This window comes from Dipodomys spectabilis, unplaced genomic scaffold (genome assembly GCF_019054845.1).
Source record: "Dipodomys spectabilis isolate Male_0828 unplaced genomic scaffold, ASM1905484v1 ptg000145l, whole genome shotgun sequence".
Lineage (NCBI taxonomy): Eukaryota > Metazoa > Chordata > Mammalia > Rodentia > Heteromyidae > Dipodomys > Dipodomys spectabilis.
The window spans coordinates 9,439,011-9,447,251 of record NW_024870822.1 but is presented as its reverse complement, the minus strand read 5'-3'; the positions used below and the strand labels follow the sequence as shown (position 1 = coordinate 9,447,251).

Genomic DNA, 8,241 nt, shown 5'->3' with positions numbered 1-8,241 from the left:
AACTCTCAAGTAAAGAGTTACAGGTATTGGCAGACAGAATAGTTAGCATATACAGGAGTAGTGTGCCAAGGAGATGTGATCCAAGGCCTGGCAGCACTGTCCTGCCCTCTGACTTTCCCTCAGCCATGTTCTGTATAACTTATTGCACTGTGGGTTCTCTTGAAGCTTTGCAGCTCCCTTCAACTAATATTTGCTTTCTTATTCAACATAGTGCTTATGTTGAGCCGTTTGCATGGAATATCCTCCATTCCCTAGGGCCCACCCCAAGCCCTGGTGAACTCCAGTTCTTCCAAATCTTGGTTCAGCTGTCACTTCCTCTTGGTTGTGTCCCTGGCATCCTCTGGGAAGAACTGTGTCATCCTCTAAACCCACTTAATACCTTTCACATATTTCTGGTATAGAGCTTATTGTGCTTCTGATGTTATACTTGCTTTTCTTGTCTGTCTCCCCAAAGGAACTTGGAGCAACTGGAAAAGGATTTTTTGTTACATTTATTTATTTATATATTTATTTACTGAAGAATGAAGCATGGAGTCTGGCATTGTGTGAAGAATCAAAGGCGACTGAATGATTAAACAAATGAAAGTCCTGTATCATCTTCAGATCTTTTAAAAGGTTTCGGCATCAGTTAGTAGCAAGGCTGAGAATAGAAATCATGTCTTTTAAAATTGATTCCTGGAGAATGTTGTCTCATTTTCCTTTAGAAACCAGAAGGCCAAGAGAGAGAGAGAGAGAGAAAACCAAAACCTAGAAATAGGAATATTCCGATGCCATGTGGATATAATATTGTTTTATTTAGTTTGGGTAGGAGCTCATGTGGTTAACTTGCTGGAGGGGAGAGGGGGACTTTGGTGTTAGCGCCATTTTTGGAGTGGCTGGTGGAGCATCTAAGAAGTCATGCAGTGGCTGCCATATAGAAGAAACCTGATACAATGGGATTGCATTAAAAGAACAGGTTGCTTGCTTTCCCCAACCTTCCTTTGTACTTTATTGTTTGGAACTTGCTTGCTATCTCTTTCTGGAACTGGCTGCTTTATTGCTTTCATTTCCTATTTTCAATATAAAATTCCTTCCAATAAATTCAACAGAACCTCAAGGCGACTAAACAAATGCATAGTTAGCCTTTGTTATTATCTAAAATGATGACCTTTAGCTGGGTTCCAGTGGCTATCTTTGCAGGAGGCTGAGATCTGAGGATCATGATTTGAAGCCGGCATAGGTAAGAAAGACTGTGAGACTTTTATCTCCAATTTCACCAGCAAAAGGCTATAAATTATGGCATGGCTCAAGTGGTGGAAGGCTATCATTGAGTGGAAAAGTCAAGGGAGGATTTCAGGTCCTGAGTTCAAATCCTAGTACCAACACACACACACATACACAGACACACACATACAGACACACTCACAAATAATAAAAATGAGATTTATAGATACTTATTTGGGGTTCTCCACCCCAAATCCAGAATTGACAGACCACTGCTTTTATTTCACCGTAAGTGCTGATTTCTCAAGATCAGATACCAGCTAAGCTGATATGAGATTGGTTCAGTTTCAAGTAAGACCTAAAAGCCTGGGTCAGAATCAAACTATGGCTTTCTGTTTCGTGGCCCAAATATTTAAATGGAGAAAAGAGTTGAGGGTTAGTGATTTATCAGGGCAGGCCTGCTTAGTGGTTTGCCACCATGCTGAAAGATGAATGTTTCCACAGGCCTAGTGGCTGAAGTCCAAAGACTAATTCTCAGTTCTACTGCTTTAGAAATTTTGTTACTTTACAAAAGTAAGATCTATCCCAGAAAAGGGTCTATGGAACTTGAGTTCAAAGGGAGTGAGGGACAACAGGGAATATGCATCATTTACTACTGTGTATTATTGACTCACATGTCTCTCTCATACACACTAGGAAGTACACGCCAAGAGTTTCCTTTTTCCAAATTCTAGAAAGCCAGATTGGAATCAGAAAAGAATTTGGTGTTAATTAATCAGAGGACAGGGACTTTGCTATGTGATTCAAATTCTTTATGTCATCTTGTTGATACCTCTGAGCCACTATCCAATGAGTAGCCTGGATGACATTTTAAAAATGCAAATCTGAACATACCATCTTGCAGCTTACAGACTTCAGTGTTGTTGAATTGCTCTTGCAATAAAAGGGAAATAATAACTTGTTCCATCAAATACAACATGATTTTTCCCTTGTCTTCAACCCTGTTTCATGCTTACTCTTGTTCCTAAAGCCTTTCTATCCATTCTTTTCTTCCTGCCATAATTTTTCTTCTACTTAGTCTAGTTAACTCTCACTATTCTTTAAAAACTACCTAAGAGTTGTTATTATTGCTTGTTAATAAGCAACTATCAATGTCTACTATGTATACTAGGGACAAAGGTGATAGACCCATGTCCTTCTGTAAGGAGAGACATAGACTAGAAACCATCCCAAAGAAAAATATAGTGTGATGTATGCATGTAGACATATGTTTATAATATTGGACTGTAATAAATTCGATACAAGGAAATGTAAGTGTTATGAAGAGGATGAGGGACAAGTGGCTGGTTTAAACAAAAGACAGTCAGACAAGTTGTTCTTGATAGATGTTTGAGTAGCAGCCTGAAGGAAGTGAGTCTTAAACATATTTGGGACAAAATGATTCTAAAAAGGAAGAAGAGCAATTGCAACATAGGACTATGCTATGTTTCTTACTTCATAGAACTTATCACATGCATTTCATATAATAATCATGTATTTATATATACCATTATTCTATTAATGCCCTTCTCCCCAGCTAGACTTCCAGTCTCTGAGAGCAGAGACTGTCAATGTTTTCAGCCTTGCATTCCTGGATGCCATGGAACGGAGCTTGATGCAGAATGTATGGTTGAGAACAGGCTTGTGAAAGAGTGAGAGAGAAGATGGGAAAAAGAAGAGAGAAGAGCTACAGGGCCAGAATGGAATGGGAGAAAGTGGAAGTTAGAGAGGAGAGGGAATGAGAAAGGAAAGATGAAATCTTTTAGAGACGTTAACCCAAGCCCTCGTGCTGTACATTCTTTTCTCTGATTTGTATGAAGATGGCATCCCCACTACTTACCCTGTTTCTTTTTTTGTTTTATTTTTATTTTTGTCAGTTGTGGGGCTTGAACTCTGGGCTTGGGCGCTGTCCTTCAGCTCTTCAGTTCTTCAGCTCAAGGCGAGCGCTCTACCGCTTGAGCCACAGCACCACTTCTGGTTTTCTAGTGGTTTATTGGAGATAAGGGTCTCATGGACTTTCCTGCCCAGGCTGGCTTTGAATTGTGATCCTCAGATCTCAGCCTTCTTACAGGCGTGAGCCACCAGGGCCCGGCTTTATCCTGTGTTTTTGATGCATGCACAATTCTAAGTCAAGATTGTAGACACTCACTAATCTGAAGCAAGGATTCTTTGGAGGAGTGACTATCAAGTGAAATGGCCAATCCAATGTCTGGCGTGGGTTCCAGGATAGGGTAAGTCATTACATGTGTCAGGTTAATATTGCTTTTGCTTAGGTTAACTCCAGAACCTGTATAGTAGTCTTGTACTGGTTATACCCAACATCAAGCCTACATATGCAATGCAGGGCTTAGTATTGCTTAATAGCTGTATAAGCATCCTCCAGGCTCAGCCCTCACCCAGTGTCTAGATGGTACAAGCCAGATTTCTTGAGCAAGCCCATGCCTTTTCCTAGAAGATTTAGGAAAACTTCATGTCCCTTCTAAGCAATGTCTTAGATATTAGGATTTCAAAACAACAAGCCTAAATAAAGGGCAGCTAAGGTAACTAAATTCGTAGCCGATGAGATATCCAGGAAACATGGTTTTACTCTTAAAGGTAAGGAATTAATGAATATTTCTACAAAGGGCCAGATGGTAAATATTTCAAACTCTGTGAGCCATATGGTCTTTTTGGCAATTAATTAACACGGGCATTGTAGCACAAAAGTAACTATAGATAGTGTGTAAATAAATGGGATATTTGTATTCCAATAAAACTTTATTTAGAGGGGCTGGGAAGGTGGCTCAGTGGTAGAGCGCTTGCCTTACATGTATGAGGCCCTGGGTTTGATTCCTCAGCACCACATAAGCAGAAAAAGCTGGAAGTGGTGCTGTGGCTTAAATGGTAGAGTGCTAGCTTTGAGCTGAAGAGCTGAGGAACAGTGCCCAAGCCCAGAGTTCAGGCCCCATGACGGAGGAAAAAAAAAAAAAGCAAAAAAACCCACTTTATTTAGAAAAATAGGCACTAGGACTAGATTTGGCCCATGGGTAGAAGTTTACTGCCTCAAAGTGATTCTTTTTTGTCCTGAGTGAACTGTCACTTTGATAGTGAGCACCTCAGATCACAGGACTAGTATGGGGAAGAAGTTGGTTACATATTTATTATTGTATATATTTTATATATTCTATAACGAGAAATCAGTAGTGATAGATACTGCCAGTAGTATCTATCAGTTGAAGTAATTGGAGTTAATTCAACAAAGTGAAAGATGTGATGTTTTGTTGCTCAAAATATGGTCCATGGATGAGCAGTATTCATATCATCTCAAAGTTAGTTAGAAATGTAAAAATTTCAGGACCAGGCCTCATGATCTACTGAATCAGATTTTGCATGTTAATATAATCCCCAGATGACTCATATTCATATTAAAATTCAAAAAGCACTGTTCCAGCACTGGCAATGAATGTTATGTCTCACAAACAGCTTAATACTGCAAAATCTAAAAGATGGAGAGTTGCCTTCCAACAATTCCTTAGAAAAGAAAAGCCTGTAGGTTTCAAACAACTCCTAAAACAAGTATACTGATAGGTTTTTAATTTTGTTGGAGAGACTTTTATTGTTGCATGTGTAATCTTTCATTTACATGATTGTTTGTCAAATAACTGATTTTTCTATTATTCCTTGAAGAGGCTGACACATTCTTGTTTTATGCTTTGACTTTCTCAACTTCCTTATCCTGGAATGACTACATGCTAAATAATCTCTTTTACTGGACCTCAGCTCAAGTGCCTTTTACTTTGATGTGTTTTCTTCTCTTTCTGCTCTCCCATTTTCTCATCAACTAACCTGTTTGCTGAACAAACATTGTAGACTATAATCTCTGTATGTAAATACCTATATTTTGATTGCTCTTGAACCTCCAAAACTTTGTAATTTTTTTCTTTCTCCATGGTAGGAGCTGTAGATACTTCTTATATTTGTTTATGCGGTACTGAGAAATCAAACCCAGGGCCCCATGCATGCTAGGCAAGCACTCTACCACTGAGCCATCTTCCCAGCCTGAGCTGTAGATATTATAAACCTATTCTCACATCATAGGGGAGTTGATCTCACTTGTACTTGCCAGATGAACAGAGGCCACATTCTTTATCTTTCTCTGAAACATAAGATACCTCACTACAACTTAAATAACTTTCATGTCAATCCTATTTCAAGTACCTAGGAACTAGTTACAGCCATACTTAACCCTAACCCTAAAGACTCTAGGGATAGCTTGCAAATTATGAACTATGTAAAGATGACACAGATAGATAGCAAATGGTGTAGGATCCATGGAGAAGCTGAAGCTAATGTTCCCTAACACCTTACCCAGTCTATCATATGCTATTTGATTGAGAATAAAGCAATCATCTGCCATTAGTACTTTGGCATTTTTGGCTCAAGAGACGTTGATTCCTATAGAGAGCTTTTCCTGTGTCTATTTAATATATTCTTTTATAGAAAGACTTCCCATGAATGAACAACCAAACTTAATTTATGCATTATTTGTGGTGTGACTCCTGATACCTTAATCAACAGCCCTGAGATTAAGGCCAAGAATATATTGAAAACACATAAAGAAGATCATGACATGGTTCTTGACCCTTCAGCCCAATTGGCGAAGAGAGTCAAGCTCAAGACTTGTTTCCATAGTTAAGTAACAAAATGCATGCCAAGCACTTTGTGGCAATATGGTCAGTACTTAGTCCTAATGGAGCTGTGGTTAGTCAGTCCAAGGAGAAGGAGAAAGATTGCTATTAGAAGGTTAATTGAGGCAATATATTCAGGGTATATGTACTCAGAAAATGGTAATCTTCACACAGATTTACATGGAGAGACTTATATTGGTTAATTCTGGAATGTTTTATTTCTTTAAAGGACACGTCCCTTAGTCCTTCCCTTCCTTTCTGCTTGTAGTAGCTAGCCAGGGAAAGCCTGTCACTCTCTTTCTGGAAGCTGCATTGCACCACTGTGGCTAGTCTGCTAGTCTTCCTTCTCCTCTCCATTACCTCACAAACACAGCCACTTGGCAGTCTGGCTGGGCTGCCAGTGTAGTGGAAAATCCCCTTTCCTCCCTTCCTTATCAGAACACAGTCCATTCACTCTGTGCCAAGGTGTCTTTTCTCTGGACTCCCCGAGGAGGCCATGGAATAGATGGCACTACAGTCTGGGGCCTACCTGAAAGTGAAATTGAATGGTTGCTACAGGAAAAGAGCAAGTAGCTGCATATGCCACATCATCTGTTCCTGCTTATTTTTTCCCTCTGCTGCAGTGGGACCTGTTCTCAGCTCTCAGGGAGGCAGCAGCCAAGGTTGACTCCCATCTTTAGGAGAAAATATTTATCAACTTCCAGATAGAATATTTTCTCAAGTTACTAGACACTTATTGTGCAGTCAACAGATACTTATTAGGCATTGATTCTGTGCCAGGCCCTGTGTCAGATGCTGGGGATCTGATACTGGGAATAAGATATAGTTCCTGTCATCTTGAGATTTCCTATGTATATAGGAAAAGAGACAAGTTAAGGTAACAAATAGAACTCACTAGTAGGTGCTATGAGAGAGGTATGCATACAGTTATTATGCCACATCCAAGTTGAATGAAATGCTGAGAAAGGCTTCCAGTTATATTATTATCTGAATAGAGGTAGATTTATCTTTTCTTTTTCTTTTTCTTTTTTTGCATTTTGTTCTGGAGTTTGAACTCAGGGCCTTGGTGCTACTCCTGAGATTGAGATTTTCTTTTGTTTAGGGCTAGAGCTCCATTACCAGGGTTTTTTTTGGTGTTTCATTGGAGATAAGAATCTCATGATCTTTCCTGGCTGGGCTGCCTTTGACTCATGATCCTCAGATGTCTAGTAGATAGGATTAGAGGCATAAGCCACTGGCACCTGGCTAAACAGAATATTAAGAAGAAATGAGAGATGCTATTGAAATTCAAAAAGGTAAAGAGAATATTTCAAGAAAAGGAATTCCAAGGCAAGAAAATTGTCTAGATAAAGAAGATGAGACAGGTCACAGTATTTGTAGAGATTAATTATATTTCAGTATGACTATAAAGAAGGGTGCAGGAGAAGAGTATAGTTAGCAATAAAGGGAGGGAAGGAAGTCCAGACAGTGTGTCATAGTGTTGATCTTACCCTACTCATTATGAGGAGATATGGAGGAAGTAAAGCAGGCAGCTATATGATCATATAATGCATTTTAGAAAGGTCACTTGGAAGACAGTGTAGAAACCTAAGTGGCAAAAGGACAAGACTTGGGAAGAAAGAAGGTTGAACTAAAAGCCATGCAACTGTTGTTTATGGCCAAATATAGTGGCTAGGAGAGATGAACACAGTGCTCTCAACTGGAAGAGTCTGTAGAAGTGTGGGGGCGGCTTCAGGATAGTAGTTCCAATCATATTAATGCATTTTTAGAAAAATCTTGGCGATAGCATGAAGACTGGCTTAGAGACCAGAGAGATCAGGGAAGAAGGTTATAGCAAAAATTCAAAGGGCAGTGTTCGCTTTGGCACCACATATACTAAAATTGGAGCGATACAGAGAAGATTAGCATGGCCCCTGTGCAAAGATGACACGCAAATTCGTGAAGCGTTCCATATTTTTGATGTTAGGGAAATGAACCCTAAGATATGTATTCAAATGCTTTTTTTTCTTTCATGCGATTGTTTCTAACACATTTATAAGATTATTTCTTTGTTGCTTTGTATGTCCCTCCCCCACAGTATAATCCCTGCTTTCATTGTATTTGATGTTGTATAATTTGTGGAGGGGAAGGGGAAACACAAATCGTTTAAATAGGGATACAGGTGGACCCATTGCAACAATGAGATGTACAAAAACGAACTTTGCAACTTTGGTGGGGGGGGGGGTGGGGGGGTGGGGAATGAATGGGAATAGATGGGAAGGGGAAACAAAGGAGGAGGCTAAAATGCTTGATAAGAAATGTACTCATTATCTTGCCCATATAATTGTAACCA

At 39.5% G+C, this 8,241-nt stretch overlaps 1 non-coding gene across 1 annotated transcript; it reads left to right on the top strand.

Moving 5' to 3' along the window:
- Nucleotides 1-7,760: 7,760 nt before the first annotated feature.
- LOC122117926 lies at nucleotides 7,761-7,867 on the top strand. Its single transcript, XR_006149246.1, has one exon. It is a non-coding gene; the product is annotated as a U6 spliceosomal RNA (small nuclear RNA).
- Nucleotides 7,868-8,241: the final 374 nt, after the last annotated feature.